At 45.9% G+C, this 23,752-nt stretch overlaps 2 non-coding genes and 1 pseudogene across 2 annotated transcripts; 1 reads left to right on the plus strand and 2 right to left on the minus strand.

Annotated features, from left to right (window-relative positions):
* Positions 1 to 7,081: 7,081 nt before the first annotated feature.
* TRNAE-UUC (transfer RNA glutamic acid (anticodon UUC)) lies at positions 7,082 to 7,153 on the minus strand. The gene has a single exon. It is a non-coding gene; the product is annotated as a tRNA-Glu (tRNA).
* Positions 7,154 to 10,195: 3,042 nt separating this feature from the next.
* LOC105709924 (protein FAM231D-like) lies at positions 10,196 to 11,396 on the plus strand (annotated as a pseudogene).
* Positions 11,397 to 19,007: 7,611 nt separating this feature from the next.
* TRNAV-CAC (transfer RNA valine (anticodon CAC)) lies at positions 19,008 to 19,080 on the minus strand. Its single transcript has one exon. It is a non-coding gene; the product is annotated as a tRNA-Val (tRNA).
* Between the last annotated feature and the right edge of the window lie 4,672 nt (positions 19,081 to 23,752).

The raw sequence follows: 23,752 nt of genomic DNA on the forward strand, positions 1-23,752 counted from the left end.
ACGGAGCGAGACTCCATCTCAAAAAAAAAAAGAGAAGGAAACCCAGTTACCTCAGCAAAGAGGAAATCAAAAGAGAAAGTTCATAAATACAACTTAGCAGTCACAGACAAGTTAAAGATGACCATGAATTCAAATGGGATTTACTTTTCAGAGAATACCCATCTTGTTGGAGGCAGACTTAAGTTCTTATGCTGTGCCACACAATTTACTGAGACAATCTTATCTTCCTAAGCATTTAAGGAAAGTTGAAGAAAAAAAAAAAAACAGAATTAGCAGCTATAAAATATGTGTGGCACATCTTGTTTAATTTTGCATGTAACTTCTCTTTAGTACATTGATGAGGTTTTAGTGACGTTGTCATCCAGCACTTTACCTTTACTGTTCAGGGAATGCCTTTGTGATTTTTATGCTAATTTTACTACTCAGACTATGGCCTGGGTTTGAGTATATTGTTCTCAGCCACCTGGTTTTTTACTCATTCATCCCAGTAAACTTAGATTTTGTGGGGCATTTGTTTCTCAGATTAAGACACTGTTAGAACCTAAAGCAGTAGCTGATGGGTATCTGTGAATTTTTTTTTTTTTTTTAACTACTTGGAGTAGACTGTCTAACTAGGCATCCTCATCTATAATCATCCAGAACCTCGCTGACTGTCCACTACAAATTGCAATTTGGAAACTTACTGTATTGAAATTCTGTCAGTTCATAGTTCTTGAAGACTGAGGTTTTTCCCCAAACACTGGTTACGGCAGGAGCATTTTTAATGTGTAAGTGAAGAAAAAAGGCCACTAAGACCAAAGATTTTTTAAGAATCATTGTACAAATCGTTATGTTCAACTATCTAAGCTTTGCTGTCATGCTGTTTTCTCTTCAGAGTGTGATGGGACAGGAACGATGTTAAACGAAGGGGTAGTATTGCAGGGGAGCATTTTAAATGGCAGAAGTAAAAAGTTACAATATTCGGTGGCTCACGCCTGTAATCCCAGCACTTTGGGAGGGCGAGGCGGGTGGATCACGAGGTCAAGAGATTGAAACCATCCTGGTCAACATAGTGAAACCCCGTCTCTACTAAAAATACAAAAAATTAGCTGGGCATGGTGGCGCGTGCCTGTAGTGCCAGCTACTCAGGAGACTGAGGCAGGAGAATTGGCTGAGGCAGGAGAATTGCCTGAACCCAGGAGGTGGAGGTTGTGGGGAGCCAAGATCGCGCCATTGCACTCCGGCCTGGGTAACAAGAGTGAAACTCCGTCTCAAAAAAAAAAAAAAAAAAAAAGTTACAATATTTATCATTTTGATGGGTTTATTTTTGTAGGGAAGATTTTTCTCCCCTAACATTGTTTCTAGAATGGCAAAGTTGTTTCCATTATTAAAAATCTAAGTTATTAGTTAAAAAAAAAAAACAAAAAAACTGAAGGGAGAAATAGACAATTCAACAATAGTAGATGAAGACTTTTATACCACAATTTTCAATAATGGATAGAGCAACTAGGCAGAAGATCAATAAGGAAATAAAAGATTTAAACAACACAACATACCAGACATCTGTAGAATACTCCACCCAACAAGAACAGAATACACTTCCCCTCAAGTACACATGAGACGTTCTATAGGGCTGACCATCTGCTAACCCTTATAAATCATAATAAATGTAAAAGGATTGAAATCACATAGTTTTTGAGGCATCTCACTAATACTCTCACACAGCATAGTTGCAGGTTAGCATGGAGAGTGTGCAGTTTGTTGGCCCTCCTTCCTTCAGTTTGTCATGAAAATGGAGGTGACCAGGGTTACACATGTGTAGGCCAGTAGCCCAGGAAAGTCAGGCAGCTGAAGGGAAAAGACAGATATTCCATAAGAGTCTCCCTAGTGTCAGTCTCACAAAACCAGGGAGGAAGTGATACACAGGAAGTGAGGAGGTGCGTCAGGGCATCGCTTCTCTTCTGCCTATTTGTGCCTGTCATTAAAACCTCAGCTTCTATCCTACTAAGCCCCACTGCACAGGAAAGTCGTGGATCACCGCCGACTGCCACAGACCCGTGACCCTGATTTCTACCACCCTGCGTCTGAGAGTACATCCTCAGGCCAATGGCTTTGGGTCAATGCAAATCATTAATGTTCCATAAAAACTGCTTCAAACATATAAAATAATAACAGTTTATACATGAAACTGTGTAGTCATAGCTGTTCTTCTGGTTGAGATAGTAGCAGGGATTCTTTTGGGGGGGGTGGGGAATGAAAATGAGCTTTTATTGAGTTTAAAATAAAATCCAAACTCCTTGCCATGGTCTACACTGAATTGTCTCCATCTTCCATCCCCCAACCCCCATGTTTATGCTAAAGAGCAAACTAATGAAATGTAATTCCCATAGTGAAAAATTCTAATATATGAACTAGACAGATTATTAAATATTGACAAATGAAATCATCACCCAGATAAAGTTACAGAAAATTTCCATCATCCCAAAAAGATCTTGACACCAGGTATGGTAGCTCATGCTCGTAATCCCAGCACTTGGGAGGCTGAGGTGGAAAGATGATTGACTGAGCCAGGGAGTTTGAGACCAGCCTGGGTAACATGGCAAGACCCCATCCCCTATAAAAAAATTTTTTTAATTTAAAAAAATATAAAATTTTTTTTAAAGGTCCATAGAGTCCCTTCCAGGCAATCCCACATTCTCCACTTAGTCACTATTCTGATTATCAGTTCATCACCACCATTCTGTTTATCACCACAGATTATGTTGCTCACTGCTTGAAATTCACATAAATTCACTTTTTGTGTTTTTTTTTTTTTTCATGTCTTTAGTATATATCCACATTATTGTATGTATCTAGTTGATTTGGGTGTTACTGGTGAGTGCTATTCCAATGTGTGAATACACCACAGTTGATGGACAATTTTGGTTATTTCTAGTTTGGACTATTATGAAAAAGGCTGCTGTGCATGAATATTCCTGCACAAATCTATTTGTTAACAAGTTTTCTGTGTTTTCTTAGATTTTGTATTTGTCTCTATTTGGCATCTATTAATCACAGGACAATTACAATAACTGTATGTTCTTATTTTCTGTATTTTTTTCTTTAATCAATTTACTAATGTATGTTTGGTATACTAAAAGCTGTACATATTTAATGAACACAACTTGCTGAGTTTGGAAATAAGTATAGACCCATCAAATCATCACCACAATGTATACTATAAAATCATTTGGCTGGGCGCGGTGGTTCACGCCTGTAATCCCAGCACTTTGGGAGGCCCAGGCTGGAAGATCACTTGAGGTCAGGAGTTCAATAACAACTTGGCCAACATGGTGAAACACCATCTCGACTAAAAATACAAAAATTAGTCAGCATGATGGCGCACACCTGTAATTTCAGCTACTTGGGAGGCTGAGACATAAGGATTGCTTAAACCTGGGAGACGGAGGTTGCAGTGAGCTGAGAACACAGCACTGCACTCCAGCCTGGGCGACAAAGCGAGATTCCATCTCAAAAAAAAAAAAAAATCACTTCCAAAAGTTTTCTCCTGCCTTCTTTGCTTATTATTATTATTATTTTGTTTTACATTCTAATTGATATGAAATAATGATACATATTTATGGGAGTACATATGATATTTTGATACATGCCTATGAGGTGCAATGATCAAATCAGAGTGTTTAGGATATCCATCATCTCAAACATTTTATCATTTCTTTGTGTTGGGAACATTTCAAATCTCTCTTCTTAGCTACTGTGAAATATGCTATATACTGCTGTTAGCTATATTCACACTATGTGCTGAATCCCCTGATGTTCCAGCTGCTATGGTTGTCCAAACTTTGTCCTCTGTTCTTTAATCTAGGAAGACAGTTTGTTTTTGTTTTTTTTTTTTTGAGGCGGAGTTTCGCTCTTGTTACCCAGGCTGGAGTGCAATGGCGCGATCTGGGCTCACCGCAACCTCCGCCTCCTGGGTTCAAGCAATTCTCCTGCCTCAGCCTCCCGAGTAGCTGGGATTACAGGCGCGCACCACCATGTCCAGCTAATTTTTTGTGTTTTTAGTAGAGACTGGGTTTCATCTTGTCGACCAGGATGGTCTCGACCTCTTGACCTTGTGATCCACCCGCCTCGGCCTCTCAAAGTGCTGGGATTATAGGCGTGAGCCACCGCACCTGGCCCGACAGTTTGGTTTTGTATTGTAATTTAGCTAACCCAAGTAAGGTGGACCGAACTTTGTTCAATAAACTAAAAATAAAACCCTAAGTCCCCCAACTGACTAAATGGACCACCTGTTGGCCAACAGGACCCTGGACAAACCTTAAAAACTGAGACCCTGGCCAAGAAGAAACAGGAGGCCAGACAAGCCTCATTATATTCACACCCTTTTGCAGTTTCAACAAAACTGACCAACCTTAACGTTATCATAGCAATCATAAGACTGACGGAACGGACTCTTTATGGCAATAAGACACCAAATTATAAACAGGACCTAGGACCATGCCAGGCAAGGGTGAAATCACACACCCCCTACAAGTAAAGAATCAACTATGTTCTAACTGCCACAGGGTTTTTCTCTAGCAGCTGAACAAGCCCTAGCCTTGAGTAGAAGCAGCGTGGAAGCACTTGCTGCTCACCCCTCACTACATACCGAACCCCCTTTCCACAAGCCGTAAGTACAGCCTAGATTGGACAAGAGACTGATTTCAGTAACTTTATCCTGATGAGAAGACCAGCGACCATGGACTGGTTCTGTCAGATTTACAGTAGCTGTGCATTGTGTGCCTTTGTGTCCTGAAAAGACCTTTGTGTATAGGGTCTCATTGTAATGCATTTAAATGCTAAGTATCCACAACAAGGTGAACAAGGTAGTATATTATGTGAATGTCTGTTCAATAAGCATGCATCAGGACCCCCTTCATAAATATTCATGAATCCTCCTATAACTTGTTGAATATGTATGTTTGGTCAACTCATTCAACTTAAATTCCTGTCTTGCTCCTCCCTCCCTCAAAGTGCCTGCTTCTGGGCGACAAAGCGGAACCGTCAAAAGAGAGAAGTACAGAAAGGAAGAAAGAAAGAAAGAGAGAGGTGGGGCGAGGGAAGCAGAACGACGGGCAGTAGGTGTGGGGTGCCTTGGGATTCTACAGTAGTTGGGACTCTGCCTACCTGCAGTAACCTCGGTTCTTTTTTTTTTCTTTCTTTTTTTCTTTTTTTTGTTTCTGAACATAAACTCAAGATTTTATTGTCTTCATAAAAGAAAAAATGACTCTTAGAACTGGCTCACTTGGCCCTTTCTCTCTTATCTCCTCCCATTCAAAATGCTTGCATCTTTCAGTAGCCAGCATTCTCAGATCTGCAGTTGGGCTCAAGGCACTTGATCAAGCCTTAGCACAATTTCTTTGTAGTTTTGGCTTTTTTCCGGAAAACGGGCTTAGCGCCCACCATAGCCACTCTGCTTCCTGTCACGACGCCGCTTTCCCTGGGCATGCAGAGAATCCTGGCCCTTCTTGTGCTGTGTCACTTGTGGGATTTATGCCTGCCACACTTCTTACAGAAAGTCCGGCGGGTTTTAGGAACATTCACCATGTTGGTGTGAGCGCTACCGGCACGGAAAGCAGCAATCACGATTCTAATCCTAATCCTGGTACAGTCTGGCTATAACTTGGACCCACTGGGGTGAACCCACGTGTCTTTTGGTTTGCTTTTAATTTTTCCACCAGCTGCGGCCTTTATCTGCAGACAGATAGCCAGAAAGCAATAGTTCACAAACAAGAGGCCCAATCAAAGAGAAAACTTCAACGTGCTCTGTGTCTCACTGTTTAGCGGAAACTATGAAGCGACTCGCAACCTGGCTGGTCTGCAGCTTCAGGACAGAAAAAAGAGAGGGAGAGAGAGAGAAGGAAGCCGTAAACGTTTTTGGGTGGGCGTGAGGCCATGTCAGTCTTGAACCCGGTTATGTCAGCGCAGCCCTCTTCTGGCACAAACACCGTTTCCCACATTGAGGAAATCACCGGGATCAGCAAGTCTAGAGTGCGATGAGGAAGTTTCACTCTGGGAGAAGCCCTTTCGTGACCACGGTCTCTCCCCTGCCAGGTAAGTATGAATGAGCGCATAACCTGCAGGGACAGCACAGCCTCCTCTCCCCTGGCGGTGTGTTCACCCCTCGCCATTCTTCCACCAAAGATGGAACCTTCCGCCATTCTCTCCGCCAGAGATTCCATCCACAGTAACCCACGCGACAACCCAGGCCTCCTTTCAGCAGCGGCTCCCGCCCCGCAGCCACCCCACCCTCTAACTGCAGCCGCTCTGCCCGCCGCCTCTGCCGAGTCTGTGCACTTCACCTCCCAGGCTCCCGCTCTCCCCTGATGTTACGGTGGGCGCGGGGTTCTGCACGGAAGTCTGCGCAAGCGCTTGGTAGAGTGCAGACATTGTGGGATTTGACTGTGGTACAATTGTTTTGAGGTCCCAAAGCTGATTTTTCCACCTGCCTTCTGCTGAGGACACCAGCAACAGTTTTCCGTTTATGCCTCCTCCACCTGCTGCCTTCGTTTGGTCAGCGAACATCGTCTTCCTCCACCGCTCAATCTACAAACGGAAGGGCCCTGGAGACTTCATCCGCGCTCACTCTCCTCCCACCCTCCCGGGCATCGCCTCCAGTCACCTCTTTCGAAGGCCTAACAAACACGGCAGCTGCAAACGGAGGTGAGGAGGCTCAGCTGACTCGCCCGTGTACGCACAAACGCCACGACTCGGCTTGGCCTCTCTCTTAGTTCGCAGCTCAGCCCCGTCGGCGCCTCCGGGGCGGCGGCGGCAAAAAGGGTGGGCTTCTTGTGTGCAGATCGCAGGGGCTGGCATCTCTTCGCGGCTGGGTACACCTGAGTGCGACGCTCAGTCGCTCTCTAAAGCTGCTTTAGCAGATAACTGACACGGAGTTAAGCCAGAGCCGTGTCTTGAGAGGCGGTCCACCAGGACGTGCCCTCCTTCGCCAGGGTTTGCACCTCACTGCGGAGACTGTTCTACGTCTGCTCCTTGGAGCAGGCCGGCTGACAGCGGAGTAAGAAGATTCCCTGATTCCCGGGGGAGGAAGGCTGGTGCCAAAAGCTTCCCTGACCGGGAATCGAACCCGGGCCGCGGCGGTGAAAGCGCCGAATCCTAGCCACTAGACCACCAGGGAGATGCACGACAATGCTTTCTCTCCTGTCTTTGGTCTGAAGTGACAGTGACCCTGTGCTCTGGGAGGACTTCGGCCTTGTAGGGGTCGCTGATGGCTCCTGGAGTCGTCTCACAAGGCCGTTCCCTCTTTTCTCCAAAAGAAGAGCCCGCAGGCAACGCAATGAGCGCTCAGCGAGGCCCACCAAGGCCACAAGTTCCGAGTTCCTGAGCGAGGTGCAGCCTCCCGCCTGCACCTGACCACTGACCTACAGACGCGCCTTTGCGAGGCGGTAGCGCGTGGAAAGGCGGCCGCAGGTTGCCGGGGCCTGAGCCACGCACCAGGTTGCCCGGAGGAGGCGGGAGCGGGGAGGCACCCGGGGTGAGACCAGGACACCCTCAGCATCATAAAGGACTCAGACCCCGGCATCCCCGACATCATAAAGGACTCAGACGGATGCGGAAACCGAGACGGGCTGGATGGAAAACTCTTTCCAGGAAGTATCGGGACCCTGAAACTTCCCTCCTGCAACCTTCCCCCCTGCAACGTGCGACAACTGCCGTTTTCCCATCTTAGGTAACTGCGACGCCACCCTTCCATATTCTTCGGCCAAAACCCGAGAGTTTCCTCTGACGCTGGAGTTTTTCCCTCAGATCCAAGATCCAATTGGTCGCCAATTCTCGATTTCCCGTCGGCCAAGTGCGTGGACGTTGATGATCTACACGCGAGTTTCTCCACCTCCGCGGAACAGCTACTTCGGGGTGGGGGTGGGGGAGGGGCCCTCGGGTGGATCCTAGGGTGTTTAGCAGCATCCCTCGCCTCCGCTGACGAGATGGATGCCAGGGGCTTGACATTCTCCCTCCCGCTTCCCCCAGTCGCGGCCTAGGGTCCCCGCGGGGATGGGGGAGGGGTGTGAGGGCGAAGTTGCCCCCTGTTGAGAACCATTGGTGCGCCTAGTCCTGCTGTCTGAGCTTGTGCAGAGGACTCTCCAGATGAAGGCTCGGGGGTCCATCCAGCTCCAGATCCCCTCCCTCCCCCGCACAGTCGGACCTTAGGATTTGAGTCTTTTAACATCTGGACATCATGAGAGTCTACCTTTAGGTCTTTTCTTCCGTTCTGTCCTCCAAATCGGCCTCTTCCGAGCCTATTGACCAGGGCCAGCCGGGCAGACGACTGGGTTCACCCGCCTCTCCTGGAGCTTCGGGTCTCTTCAGTTGAGCCTGCGGAGAAGCCTAGGGGAAAGAGCGGACCACTTCGGTCCTGTCCGAAAGGGATCCCTTTCTGAGGGGAAAGAAAGGCCGCGACTCCTGTCATATTGGTTAGGCAGAAGAGAGATCAAAGGGAAGAGAAAAAAATCCTGTGAGGTTTCAGGATCTCAAGTTACCATTTAGTTGACCTAACCTCCTCTGGAGGTCCTCCCAGTGTTTCCGTGGCTGGCGAAGGTGAGTTGAGTCCCCGTCGCCAGTTTGCCAAGGCGGACAAAGCCAACGACAATGGGCCTGTCCACCATCTTCCTTCCTATGCACAAAATGCCAGCTCTTCTTGTTTCCAGCTGGCAACATCCCACCTGATGACCAGCTTAGCAAATTAGACTCTCCATGGGATTCCATCTCTGTCTCAGTTCGGGCTTCTATAACAATGTACCATAAACTGGGTGGCTAACTCACAACAGAAATTTATTTCTCACAGTTCTGGAGATTGGAAGTCCGAGATCAAGGTGCCAACATGGTAGGATTATGGTGAGGGACTTTTTTTCTGGTTATAGACTGGCACTTTCTCATTGTATCATCAGGGCGGAAAGAGGGTTAGAGAACTCTCTGGGGTCCCTTTTATAAAAGTATTAGTCCCATTCAGACTAATGGGACTAAATCCAGACTGTGCTGAGTGTTGCGGACTTTTTGCATGTTCATCCTTCCTGCAGACACCTGGAGATCCGTTGTCCCCAGAAGGTACAATAGACAATCTTTGGTCACAAGTCAGCAACCAGCATATGTGAGTGACAGCATGTGTCCCACTCTGAAATGAGTGTATTTGTCCGTTTTCACACTGGTGATAAAGACATACCTGAGATTGGGAAGAAAAAGAGGTTTAATTGGACTTAGAGTTCCACATGGCTGGGGAGGCAAAAGGTGCTTCTTACATGGCAGCAGAAAATGAGAAAGAAGCAAAAGGGGAAACACCTGATAACCCCATCAGATGGGGAAACTTATTCACTATCAGGAGAATAGCACTGGAAAGACCAGCCCCCATGATTCAATTACCTCCTCCTGGGTCCCTCCCACAACACCTGGGAATTCTGGGCGACAAATTGAAGTTGAGATTTGGGTGAGGGCACAGCCAAACATATCAGAGAGGGAGGAAGCGACAGCATATCCCGATGTGTGTGAGGGTTTTCATGAGTTGTTACCTATTTCAAAATTTATTGAACCGTGTGAAAAAGAGCAAAACAAGGATTTGCACTATCTGACTTTAAGGCTTACTATAAGCTATTATAGGCAAGGCATCAGGAGTGACAAATAGATAAACAGACAGAGTTAAGGGGCCTGAAACTGATCCACAGCTATACGGGTCAATAGATGGGTTTTCAATAAAAGCAGTTCATTCGAAGAAAAGAAATCATTTCAATTGATGGACTTTCCTGTGGAGGTGGAGGAGACCAACAGTGTTATTCTCCCTCACGCTGCACACGGAAGTCATTTTATACCAAAACTGGAAAGTTAGCAGTATAAAGCATTTCAAGGATACTTCGAGACTTGTTGGAATGCAAAGATTAGCCTACCAACAAGTAGGACACAGAAAATATATATATGAAAGAAAGACAGGATAAATTAGACGTCATCACCATTAGCCATATCTTTTCATCAAAAGATACCACTAAGAAAGTGGAAAGGCCGGCAAGCCACAGACAGAGAGAAAACAGTCACAAAATGTATCTGACCTCTACGCCTTGTAATTATAATTATCTGACCTCCACACCTTGTAATTATAATTACAGCGGTCCAGTGCCCTGCACTCAGTTTCTGCTGGAGTATTTTCTGGGTGTCTCTAATGGTAAGAGAGGGCCCCATGGGATATTCCTACAGTTCCCAGATGAACAATGGGGAAGACTCCATGTTGACCAACCCTGGGGGCCTGAAAACCAAGGTCCTCAAGGAAGGTAGAGGATATCTGGACCCTGACCCAGGCCCCTGGATGGGCTGTGCCAAGAGACCCCGCAAGGGAAAGGATTCCTTCCTGCCTCAGTTTCTCTGTTCTTCTGGGATTAGACGACCTGGACCCAACTCCCTCCCCCAGCACTGGGGATGGGGCTTTTCCAAGGGCCGGGGATCTTGCTGTCCTAAGGACAGCAGAACAAGTGGGTGGAGGAGAAGTTCGGGTGGTGGAGGAGGGGAAATCAGGTGAGATGCCTGAAGCAGTTGGCTATGCCAGGCACAGGGAGGACCCACTGGACCCAAGAGCCTGCATGTGAAGCCCGGCCTTGGGCCACCGTGCTCCTCAAAGGGGTGCCTCTTCCACGGGGTCTGCAAAGGGGCTGTGGAAAGAGAGGCCTTCGGCCCACGCCTCTGAATGCTGTTCCACCACAGCGTGCCCTGCAGCCTCTGTCTTGCTGGTGTGGGGCAGTCAGAACCGCAGAGCTGCAGAACCTCTGTACTGGGCGGCATCCCAGCCTGAGCGCCAGAGCTCAGTGGGCGGGCCCCGGAGCAAGTAGAGAGGATGGCACCTTTTGGACAGAATGTGTGGAACAAGAGCAACGGCTCAACCCTTCGGGTTCCTCATGAAATGAGAAGTCAGGAAGATCAGGGTGCAGACCTGATTTCCCACGCAGGGCTGAAGGCAGACAACTGGAGAGAGAGCAGCACCTGGGCCAGTGAGGTCGGACACAGAAGACCGCAGTGTACTCCTGCCCTCAACCTTACCCGCTCCCACCCGCATCGTCCACACCCCCTGGCCACCTTCCTCAGAAGTGTAATAGGAATTACACCGGATTCCACCCGGCCTGCTAGCTGTGGGAGGCACAGTGGCCTGATGGAACCTGAGGCAGGTGTGGGAAGATGCAGATTGTCTAACTGGAGGTTGGGAGTCCAGGGTGCAGAAGGAGAAGCTTGGAGGGTAGGATTTGGTGGCATGTGTGTGGCAGTAAGCAAAAGAAAGAGATAGCTAAGCCACTGGAAATACCTTAAGAATTCAGTTAGAAAATTCCCGGAGAAGTATGCGTGCAGGCGTTCACGAGATCCAGAAAACAGCTGCCGCGTAACTGCAAGCTGCAAGAAAGCCCTGAACTGCTGATCTTTAAACAGCCTGTTGGGTTTACAAAGACAGTTTCTGAATAGTCTTAAGAGCAGAGGTGCACTAAAGCCACTGTGCCCTGCAGCCCAGGATCCAAGTAAATTCTTTAAGGACCATAAATGGAAGATTTTTGAAACTGTCCTTGGTAACCCCCAAGAATGTTTTGGTTGTTTTGGTTATGAGTAGAATTTTAGATGTCATCGATTTAAAAATTAAAACTAGAACTCTGGAACCCATAGAGAGATAAAATTAAAAGAATACATCCACTATCCTGAGTAGAAAGATTTATTATAGGATATAAGCTTTAAAAATGAAGAAAATATAAGGCAAAATTTCATCAAAATTAAATGCTTTGAGAACTAAAAATAAACTCCGAAGCCACTCAACCAACTAGACAGAGCCCTTCTTCACCCAGAAGACCCCAGAGAAGTCTTAAGTACTGACTTCCTGGCCAGTATTTGGGAGGTCACACACCTGTCCTTAGACTCTCTCCCTTTTGTGGTTTAGACACAACTGAGCAGTACTAATGTTAAAGCAGAGACCATAAGACTGTCAGAGCAGACTCTTTACAGCAGGAAGACACCACATTATACACAAGATGTAAGGCCATGCCAGGCAAGGTTAAGCCACGCACCCCTCAACTTAAAGAATAAACTATGTTCTAATTGCCACAGGTATTTTTCCTCTTCCTTTTTTCTCTAGCAGCTAAACCAGCACTGGCCTTGAGATAAGCAATGCTGAAGAACTCTCAGCTCACCCATTACCACACACTGACTGAGCGCCCCCGTGCACGTGCGCACACACACATGCACATGCTGTAACTACAGCTTTGATTGGACAAGAGACTGATTTCAGTCACTTTCTCTTGGTAAGAGACCTCTGGCTGTGGACAGGTTCTGGCCAGTTTACAGAGGCTGTGCACCTGATTGCCTTTGTGTCCCTCCTTCGCCTTTTGAAGCATGAGGCCTAATTATAATGTATTTAAATGTTGTCTCCACCCCAGTCGACATGGGTTGCATGTAGCAGGCATGTTTCTTCAGCATTCATGCAGCAGGATCCCTGCATGAATATTCAGAGCTCTCCTATTCCCTGTTGAATATGTATATGTGGCCAGCCAGATCAACATAAATACCTGTTCCACTCTCCCCTCCCTGGAAACCTACCTTTCCGGTTTCAGCAGGAGGGTATGCCTCCCAGTCTGTCAGAATGGCCACCTTGCACGCTTGAACCCTTTATAAAAAATAAAATCTCCTTTCGAAGTTTATAAATTATGTAACTTTTCAGTTGACAATTTTCAGTTGTCAGTCAAGCCACAGACTGGGAAAAGTCATTTGCAATATATTTATTTGAAAAATGACTCAATTCCTGAATATCTAAGAGAACTTCTGTAGATCTGTAATAGAGAGCTAAGTCAAATAGAATCAGGCAAAATATTCGAATAGGCTTTTGTAAAGGAGAATTTCTTACATGTTGGAAGCCATAAGAAAATATGCTTGATAGTATCACTCATCAGGCAGGTACACATTAATTCTGCATTGAGATAGCACTAAACACTCACCAGTGTGTGGCTACTTTTTTTCCCCTGAGACAGGGTCTCACTCTATCACCCAAGCTGGAGTGCAATGGCGCAATCTCCACTCACTGCAACCTCCCCCTCCTGAGTAGCTGGGACTACAGGTGCATGCCACCATGCCTGGCTAATTTTTGTATTTTTAGTAGAGACGGGATTTCACCATGTTGGCCAGACTGGTCTGAGAGCATAGCTACATTTCACAAAGTTAGTACACCAATTGCTGACAAGAATTTGGTGCCACTTCAACTGTCATTGCTGTCGAAAAACCATTCTAGAAGACTGACAACGTATACTAACGTTAAACTTATAATCAGGTCATGACCCAGCAATTGAAGTACTTCCATGAATCTCAAGTGCACAAAAGACTGTTATGCAGATCACGAGGTCAAGAGATCGAGACCGTCCTGGCCAACATAGCGAAACCCTGTTTCTACTAAAATACAAACATTAGCTGGTCGTGGTGGCACATGCCTGTAGTCTCAGGTACTCAGGAGGCTGAGGCAGGAGAACTGCTTGAAGCCAGGAGGCAGAGGTTGCAGTGAGCTGAGATCATGCCACTGCACTCCAACCTGGCATGTGTATACCTATGTAGCAATCCTACAAGATCTGCACATGTACCCCAGAACGTAAAGTAAAATAAAAAAAAAAGAAGATACACCCTGGAACGTGGTTTGTTCCCAGTAATTTGAGACATTTAAAGAATGGTTAAATGATCACTTGACAGTTATGCTATAAACAGGAATAAGACAGCCTGAGTTAAACATCGTTTTTGAGAAGATAAATTTTAATGTCATTTTCAATCTTTAAAATCTTTGGTTTTATTTTGAAAAACAAAATCCTCAATCTTAAACAGATTACTGCAAAAATTTAAAAAAGGAGTATAGTCCATTTGCTTTTTCAAATAATAAACTTAGAAAAGTATTCTTATGAATATCAACAGTCAATGTAGTATGGTATATTAAGCATTGACTTTCACATAATGACTAAGTTTAGAGAGATTACATTTCATGGGGAAATGTGTTACGAATGTTAATGGTGCATGTTTATTTAAATCTAATTTTCTATTCTGCTGTACTCAGCATAAAGTTATTTCTCATTATGGTAAGTTATAATTAATTTGCCAGAATATAATTCATTATCAAGATAAAGTTATTTATCATCATGGCAAGGACAAAAAAAAAATTTCCCTAGATGTGGCTGGTCTTAGATTTTAAGCAATTGTTAAAAGGGGAGAAAATCTTCCAAAAATCTTTGGAAGAAAATTCATCACCTGTTGTCATTTGTTGTGTCTCTAACGCAGTAACATCCTCACAGCACAACCAGGTAAACAGTTCCCAGATTCTGTTCTTTGCTTTCCGGTGTTACAAATATATTTTTTGAACCGGGCATGGTGGTTTAGCTGTAATCTCAGCTACTCCAGAGGCTGAGGCGGGAGGATCACGGGAGCCCAGGAGTTCTAGACTGCAGTGAGCTAGAAGTGCGTCATTGCAACGCAGCCTGGGCAACAGAGTGAGGCCCTGTCTCTTAAAAAAATAAAATAAAATAAAAAATAAATATAAATGTAATTTTCGGGCCAACACCTTTTTTATTTTTTTGAGACAGAGTCTTGCTCTGCCGCCCAGGCTGGGTGCAGTGGACCCATCTTGGCTCACTACAACCTCCGCCTCCCGGGTTCAAGCTGTTCTCCTGCTTCAGCCTCCCAAGTAGCTGGAATAACAAGTGCACACCACTACGCTCGGCTAATTTTTATATTTTTAGTAGAGGCGTGGTTTCACCGTGTTAGCCAGGCTGGTCTTGAACTCTTGACCTCAAGCCATCCAGCCACCTCAGCCTCCCAAAGTGCTGGGATTACAGGTGTGAGCCACCATGCTGGGCCAAATTTCAGGCCAACACCTGTTGACCCACAAAACACTTGGAGGCCCTGGTAGCTGACGATGTTAGCAAATTCGGTTCTCGGTGTCTGGGGTACAGCCCCGAGGGTCCCCTGCACAAGTACCAGTCTCCACAGCCCCCTCATCTCCACATAGATTCTTCCCCACACGCTTCTCTTTTCTCGGGCCACTGAGCCTCTTAGACCTCTGAGGTGACTGCCCCGCCCACAGCTTCTCTCCTTCCGGGAACTTCATTTCTTGATCCTCACATTTGTGGCTCAGCGGGAAGCCCAAAGTCCAGCATGCGAATCAGGAACCTGATGGTTTCTTGGGTTTGCAGGGATCCGCCCAGAAAATAGATGAAAGTAACAGGTACCAATATCAAAACTGCAGTGACTCGCCAGAAATACTTCGTATTTGACACTTTGCTAAGTGGTTTGTGGAGTCCAACAACTGCAAGGGTCCCGGGTTAGTCTCCTGAATGTCTTTTGGCATGATCTTGGCCAGTTTACCTTGTGGTGATGAAGCCTTTAAATGCACTATTAGGGTATGCAGCAGTATAATTTTGCAGGGCAGGAGGGTTAAAGGAGCTACAAGGGAAGTAAAGCTCAAAGTCTAACTGCATTGGCCAGGAATTGAACCCAGGTCTCCTGTGTGGGAGGCAAGAAGTCTACCACTGAACCACCAATGCTTCTCTGTTCTTAGTGTCTAGTGGAATAACTGAAAAGAGTATCCAGAAAGACATAGAACCTGTTAGAAGAGGCTTTTTCAAGTGTCAACTCAAAGCTAACAAAGACATCCAAGCAAGTGTTTTTACAGAAAAATTTTACTAGATAAAGTTATAAATATTAAAATAGCTTATTTATCTTATCGAACTCTTAACTCTGAAAATGATCTTTCTACCTGCATTACAAACCCCTGATAATAAAACATAAAAAGTTCATTCATGTTTCTTTCTTCTAATCCTAAATCTTCAATTGTCAACCTCAAACTGCTGCCTTAGTGGCTCTGAGAAGGTAACCTAACTGGTAGTTTAGGTAAATAAAGTTCTAACTGGGGAAATAAGAAGCAGAAGCAGAATTAGAATTAGAAGAAAGAGAAAATAAAAGGTCAGAATCCAGGTAGAGATAATGAAGAAACAAAGGTTGGTCCACTGAGATAGTCCTTTGTAGCTGTTTTTTAGCAAAAGCGTAATTAATGATCAGTCTTGTAACCATTATAATACTACTATTTGTCTGCTTGAAGATGTCTAATGCATTGGAAGGAAATGTGATATAAAAAGGTTAATAATGCTTGCAGTCAATGTTTCCTTGTTTGGGAGTATCCAATTTCCTAAGTTAATCTGCTTTGATGTATTAGCTATGAAAGGAGTAGATGGTTTAAGCAAATATTGAAGGTCAAAATATTAACAAATTAGTCTTTGATGAAGTTCAAATAGTAGAATTGTTTCCTTCCTCAATCTTCCCTTGAGGGATTAAACTGAAGAGAAATCTAGAGTTTGCCCCACCTGTTGGGTCTGGGAGTCATTAAGACTTTTTCAAAGACAGGAGCTGTGACGTGAAATCATGCTTCTTCTCTAGCCAAGAAGCCAAGCCAGGTTCAGGCTGAGTCATAAACTTGAGCCCAACAAGGAAATCACCCTTCACATTGACCTCGCAGAGCTGCGGCTCTATCTGTTCTCTGCCTAACACCCGAGACACATACCAGCTCTGGCCAACAAACCTTCATATATTGTCTGTGTCAACCAGAGCCACATTTATTCCCAAATCTCTTTCTAAAATACAAATCTGTACTTTCTATTCTCAACTCTGAAATTTACAAAGGCCTCATATGCATCTCAGAGTCACAGATACTAAAACTCAACACACCAGGGCGTTCCCTGTCAGCATCATGTACCACCATCTACCTCAACACTCAGTGATCAGCCCCAAGCCAGCATCTCCCAGAGAGTAGCGGGTGGTCCTGGGTGTTTCAGCAGACACTGAAAGCAGCTTCTACCCCTGCCTAGACACTTAGCCTCACCATCATCCATCCTATTTCCCAAAGCAAATCTTCCTTTGGATAAACTCTCCTGTTTTCATGATATAACAATTTCAGTTCAATTCAAAAAATCGTGTTTAAGTGTATTGGATACTCCACAAGCATACTGCCGCTTTAATATCACACTTTTCCGTCTATCGGTTCTTGTGACCATTAACATAAGCAGATAAATTACAGCCAGTGTAGTCTGCACCATTTACTTGCCACACTGTATGCTGAGTGACCCTTCCACAGCTTAAATCTGCACCTAACTTCAGCCTAAAGCCATGTCATGTCCCTGTATTTCTTCGGTACAATGACTAATACCTTATTCTCTGTACCCTGTTTCCCTCTATGCTCATCATTCTAACAGCTCTTGCCAATACTCAAATCCAGGAGCAGCAAACTACTTGACATGTCACAAACTTCTCACGGGTTCACGCCAGTGGATTCCCCAGTGAACCAGCGGTCTCAACTCAGGCTTCCATAACAAAATACCACAGACTGGGTAGACTGGGTGGCTTAAACACAAGGAATTTCTTTCTCACAGTTTGAGAGGCTGAGAAGTCCAAGATCAAAGTGCCAGCTGATTCAGTTCCCTGGTGAGGGGTCACTCCCTGGCTTGCAGACTGCTACCTTCTCCCTCTCCCTGGCATGATGGAGAGAGAGAGAGAGAAAACACTTGGTCTTTCTCTGTTTCTTGTAATGACAGTGATTTCACCATGGAGATCGCATGGTCATGACCTGATCTAAATCTGATTACCCTCCAAAGGCCCTACCTCCAAAACTACCTTCACATTGGGGGCTAAGGCTTCAATAAGTAATTTGAAGAAGACACAAACATCCATTCCACCACACCAGCCCCTGCGTTTGCAATACAGTCTCTGGGTCAGGCTTAGCAGTACAGAGTCCAAGGCTTCAACTGACAGGATTTTTATGCTCTCATGCTCTGGCTCCTTGGCTCCAGAAGCTTCTGGAACCAGTAGGGTGGCACATTCTTTAGCAACCATACTATAAAACACATGGTGGGTAAAGGAATGCCTTATTAAGTATTTTGGTTATGCCCTATTAGTGTGCTTGGCTCAACCTATTAATAGTAAGTAGTGATTCGCATCCACCTCAGTACCATCCCCTGCAGTCATCCTGTCAGTTTCCATTCCATTCTTTTATCTTTGGCTTGCTCGTTCAATATTCTCAAGTGATTTACTCCTGGTGCTCCACTTTTTTCCTCAGAGATATCTTGTGGTTTCTTTGATTCTCTCCACCTCTACAGGTTAATACGTCTAATTTTTAAAAAATCCGTAGAGGGATGTTGGGAAGCTGTAGGCAGAGCCCCTTGGGCTTTTCGCCTGGGTAAATTGCAGATTCCTGGGGATTCTGGGCCTCCGCCTCCAGCTGCACTAGTGCCGGCCACTTAGCTGTTCTCAGCAGCGTCACCTGGGGCCATAGTGCTTAAGCACGCTGTTGAGAGGACAGGAAGCAAAGCGACAGTCGGTGGCCTGGAATCCATCTAGGCAAAATTAAGGGCGTGCGGGGACAAAGCGGCAGAGAAGGGTGGGCAATCCAGGATCTGGACACCACACATTAGGAATTGCATTTATTAAATCATTGATTATCTAAACCTCAGGAGAGTAGTTTGGACACTTACCGGTTTTCTGAGGATTATTTGGGGAAGGGGTATACATGCAAATGTGTATGTATGTACATAATTTGTGTGATTTCCGAATATTGACTCTACAGAGCTCCAGATGCAGATTTAGAACCTTTTCAAAAAATATTTTCTTTTTGTTGTCTCGCAAATCAGTCAGACCTGCAACTGTACCAGAGTAAAGCGGAGCCAAGCAGGACGCTTAGGAAATGCGCTAAGGTGTCATCCACTTCCAGCGTCAGCCTGTGAAAATTCAGGGGATCGAAGAGCATGAAGAGAACCTTAAGGAATTTCTGGAACCAAAGCTACTATTAAGCAGGCCTGCCGTGATGTCCCCTTACTGGCAGACCAGTGGCAATTGTAGCCTGGTCGACAATCTGTCTAGATTGATGAAGTCTAAAACGTACACCAAGTTCAACGAGTTTTCTGTTTGTTTCCCAACCTCGATTAATTTCACTAAATTTAGGGGCAAAATCCTCATGTTTCCGCCCGGTTTCGAACCGAGGACCTTTCGCGTGTGAGGCGAACGTGATAACCACTACACCACGGAAACCACATGTGTGCCCAAAAGACAAAATATAATCATGAAAATCTTAGATCAGCCATTTCTATTACAGTGTCTAACGTAAGAAATCCAATCGCATTTTGAAATTTGCCCAACTTTGGACTGAAAAAAGCCCAACAAGCACCAGCCATCAAGGAGACTATGGCTCCCAATAGGGCCAGGCTTAACGTTCCGCGCCTATCCCCAAAACGAAGACCATGGGGAGCCATACCCGGGCTTTAAACCCGGGAGGCCGTGGGGTTTCCAGTTCCAGAACTAAGGGCCCGGGTGCGGGATCCTCCCGGCGGACACTCTCCACCTCCCAGAAGCTGCAGCAGCCGCTGGGTTTGGAGCGATCAGAGCCCCGGGCGCCCCGCGCCGCGGAGGAGTGTGGACGCCGCCTGTCCAGGGATGAGGACCGCACGTCGGGGACTTTTCCCCGGCGCCGGCAGTCAGCGTTCTGCGCGGTTCGCGTCCTCCCAGGAACCGTAGGATCATCCCTGCCCGCCCTTCCCCAGGCCGAGGGGTCCGGGCTGCGCGCTCTTTCCTCGCGGGCCCTTGGGCCTCAGCGCCTCGACGTCTTCCTCCCAAAGGGCGTCCCTCACTGCCGCCGTCTCTTAGTCTACCCGACTCAATTTACGTAACAGTTCATCACACTTCCAAATTTTAGCAGGTGCCGTAGCAAAGTATGACAGCCTTCAATCAGGAAATTCCGTGGGATCCCACCCCTCTACCGCTCCGAAGTGTCTCAGGGCACTTGGCTGTTTGAAAATATGAGCACATCGACTCAGGCCAAGCCACGCCTTCGCGAGGCCGAGTATGAAACCCTGGAAGACGGGGCAGCCCACTCAGATTCACGCTCGCACCTCTCTCCTTCGTCGGTCTTCTGATTCTTCTTGAAGGGCAGTTTCTACAATGCTGAAACGTCTTCTATTTGCTCAATAGGGTTATGGAGTGTTTTAACCTAAGAGGACAAAGAAGGAAAGGCGGTTTTTCACTGAAAGCGTCTGGATGGATTTTCACATTCACTCGCAGAAAACGGCCAACAGGCAGAAAGAGTCTCTTTTTGCTCGAAGACGTTAAAATCTCTCTCTATCGCTCTCTCTCTCTCCCTCGCCTTTCTCTGCACCCCCCCCCCCCCAAAAAAAAACTTAGCTACTCCGGAGGCTGAGGCAGGAGAAGTCTAAAACGTACACACAGGTTCAACTAGTTTTCTGTTTGTTTCCCAACCTCGATTAATTTCACTAAATTTAGGAATTTAAATTAATTTTTTTTCACTAAATTTAGTGAACCCAGGAGGCAGAAGTCGCAGTGAGCCGAGATCGCGCCACTGCACTCCAGCCTGGACGACAGAGCGAGAGTGTCTGGAAAAAAGTTTGGAGAAGAAGGTGCCATTTTCCCTAGTTGCTTTTCTTCCTGCAGTGGTGGAAATGCAGTGGTGACCGCATTTCCTTCACACCTGCAGTCCAAGAGCTTCCACCCGGGGGAATATGCAGACCGCTCGGTCAATGACGCCAGGCCGCAATGCCGGCCTCCTTCTGCTTTTGGATCAAAATGCAGTCGGGGACAAGACTGGACCTCGCCAGATACTGGTGGGATGTTACCCTCGCCAGAGACTGGAGGGCCGCCCTCCCAAAGAGGCCTGCTTCATGACAGCCTTCAATCAGGAAATTCGTGGCATTCCACCCCTCTACCGCCCCATTTCCATATTCTATCTCCTCCCCTGCCCACTCTGAGAGGATTCGCCGCCTTTCTGGACCCTTTGGAGTCCCACGTGGACAAGACAAAAATGGCATTGCCTTTTCCTGCAGAAGCGGGAAGAGCAGTCACAGCGGAGGAAACGAGGACGCACCTCGCTCAGCCCCACATACTTGCGCCCTGCCGGGTTCCAGCAAACCCAACCAAGCACTCTCTGAAGCGTCTCTGGAAAAGGAAGGACTGTGAGGTTTCTGATGCGGCAAGAGTAGACAAAGAGAGGCCGGGCGCGGTGGCTCACGCCTGTAATCCCAGCACTTTGGGAGGCCGAGGCGGGTGGATCACGAGGTCAAGAGATCGAGACCATCCTGGTCAACATGGTGAAACCCTGTCTCTACTAAAAATACAAAAAATTAGCTGGGCACGGTGGTGCGTGCCTGTAATCCCAGCTACTCAGGAGGCTGAGGCAGGAGAATTGCCTGAACCCAGGAGGCGGAGGTTGCGGTGAGCCGAGATCGCGCCATTGTACTCCAGCCTGGGTAACAAGAGCGAAACTCTGTCTCAAAAAAAAAAAAAAAAAAAAAAAAAAAAAAAAAAAGTAGACAAAGAGAGAGGACCCAGTCCTTCCCCTGGCTCTAGAGAACAAACCCGGAAGAGGGGCAGATCCAAAGGAAAAACGCAAAGGCGGCCCTACCCCACGACCTGAGCCAGCCAAGGGTCGCGCGTTAATTGCGTTTATCAGAACAGTTGTTTGCTCACATTGAGAAATCAAGGAAAAGGGATTGTGTAAGCAATCTGAGCGTTTCATTCATGAATGGATATTGGATGTGGCCAATGCTTTTTCTGCCTCAAGTGGTGTATAATCATATTCCTTTTCTTTTTAGCTTGTTGATATGGTGGACGGCACTGATTAATTTTGGAATGTTGAACCAATCTTGCACAGTTGGAATAAATCCTGCTTTGTGATGGTTTATGTTTTTTTTTTTTTTTTTTTTGAGACGGAGTTTTGCTCTTGTTACCCAGGCTGGAGTGCAATGGCGCGATCTCGGCTCACCGCAACCTCCGCCTCCTGGGTTCAGGCAATTCTCCTGCCTCAGCCTCCTGAGTAGCTGGGATTACAGGCACGCGCCACCGTGCCCAGCTAATTTTTTGTATTTTTAATAGAGATGGGGTTTCACCAGGTTGACCAGGATGGTCTCGATCTCTTGACCTTGTGATCCACCCACCTCGGCCTCCCAAAGTGCTGGGATTACAGGTGTATGATTTTTTATACATTGCTGGATTTGATTTGCTAATATTTTGATGATGATTTTTGCATCTAAATTTAAGAGGGATATTGGTTTATAGTTGTCTTTTGTACTGTCTTTGCCTGGTTTTGACGTCAAGGTGATATCAGCCTCACAAAATGACTTGGCAAGTGTTCCCTCCTCTTATATTTTTCCAGAAAAGATTGTGTGAATTGGTGTTCATCCTCTTTTAAATGTTAGTAGAATTCTTCAGTAAAACCATCTTGGCCTGACCATTTCTTTGTGGGGAGTTATTTAATTACAAATTCAATTTTCCAGTGTTTATAGGACTACTCAGATTGTCTGTTTCATCTTGGTTGAGTTTGATATTTTGCAGTTTCTGAGAAATTTGTCCATTTCTTCCAAGTTGTTGACTTAAGAATGTAAAGTTGTTCTTATTATGCATTTATTATTGACGCAATGACTGAAGGCCATTCCCTATTTTGAATGTTATTCACCCTTCCCCGTATTTTCGTCATGTTTTTATTATGGCACTTCTCATGCAATATGGCCATTATTTGACTACTCACCTGAGATCCCCTTGACAGTTTAGATAATGTTTTATTGATCTCTGAATCCATGTATTCAGCGCAGGGCCAAGTATTAAAGAAGGTTCTTAGTAACATTTGTCCAACGGCTGAAAAGAGAAATGCTTGCAAACTTCCAATCATCTCAACCATATACTTGTCCCAAGTTTCCTCTCAGGGGTGCTCTACATTTTCCAAGGATGCAACAATTTCCCTTCCCTAGAAAGAACTCTGCTTTATACCATTTGGTCCATGTCCTGGGTTCAGTTATCTGTGGTGAGACTTGATGAAAACAGACAGTCCTCAGCAATTCCTCTCAATGGTTCACTCTCTCATATAGAAGAGGTGTTCTTGGCCTGTCTGCCTTACTTTGAGCTATCACTACACCCAGTTTAGGAGAGCTACCACATTTGTTGAAATTATCTGTTTGTGATCTTCCTCCCACTGGCTTGAGTTCCTCAGGAAGACATTAATATCTGAACCCAATTGTTAAACACAGAGAAAGGAAAATTCAGCACTTAACATTGTTTATAAGATATTGCGTGTAAAGTCTTTCCCAACTGTAAATACAGAAGTGTATTATTAGCATCGCTGCTTCAGATGCAAGAATTCTCTTACCTCAGCCCCTCCTAAACTTAGGGCAGAACTATTGAAGGCAAGAATGGATGTCTCCAACCCTTCTCTAAGCACCATTCATTCCCGCTAAGCCCGCACTTACTTGAAGAGAATCCACTGCGAGGGCAGCCCCAGGGTCAAGTCTGCTGGGTCTTGGGCAGGGTTTCATGGAATCGGTGTTCCCCTCTTGGACTTGGTGTTTCCCCTCAGTATAAACCAGACCTGAGTTTATCTTGTGGCTCTCCTTCACATGGTGCAAAAGTTCACTGTGGAGTAAGTTACTCACACTGCTCAGCCCAAGATGTTCTTTGAGGAATCTGATAATGCTGTAGACACTCCTTTTTCCCCTGATTTATCCAAACCCAGCTTGAAATCTGTCCTTATTCTCACCACCATAGGCTACCCCATGTTCCACCATTACTTCAGAATTTAAAAAAATTATTTTCATCCTCCAAACCTGCTGACTTTCTTCCATTTTGACTCTCAGCTTTGCACTTTAAGGGCATTGGCTCAGGCTGGGCCAGGTCCTGGAAACACGCAGTAGGGGCCGAGGTCAGG

This window comes from Aotus nancymaae, unplaced genomic scaffold (assembly GCF_030222135.1).
Source record: "Aotus nancymaae isolate 86718 unplaced genomic scaffold, 86718_ANA_hifiasm-v0.15.2.pri h1tg000108l, whole genome shotgun sequence".
Classification (NCBI taxonomy): domain Eukaryota; kingdom Metazoa; phylum Chordata; class Mammalia; order Primates; family Aotidae; genus Aotus; species Aotus nancymaae.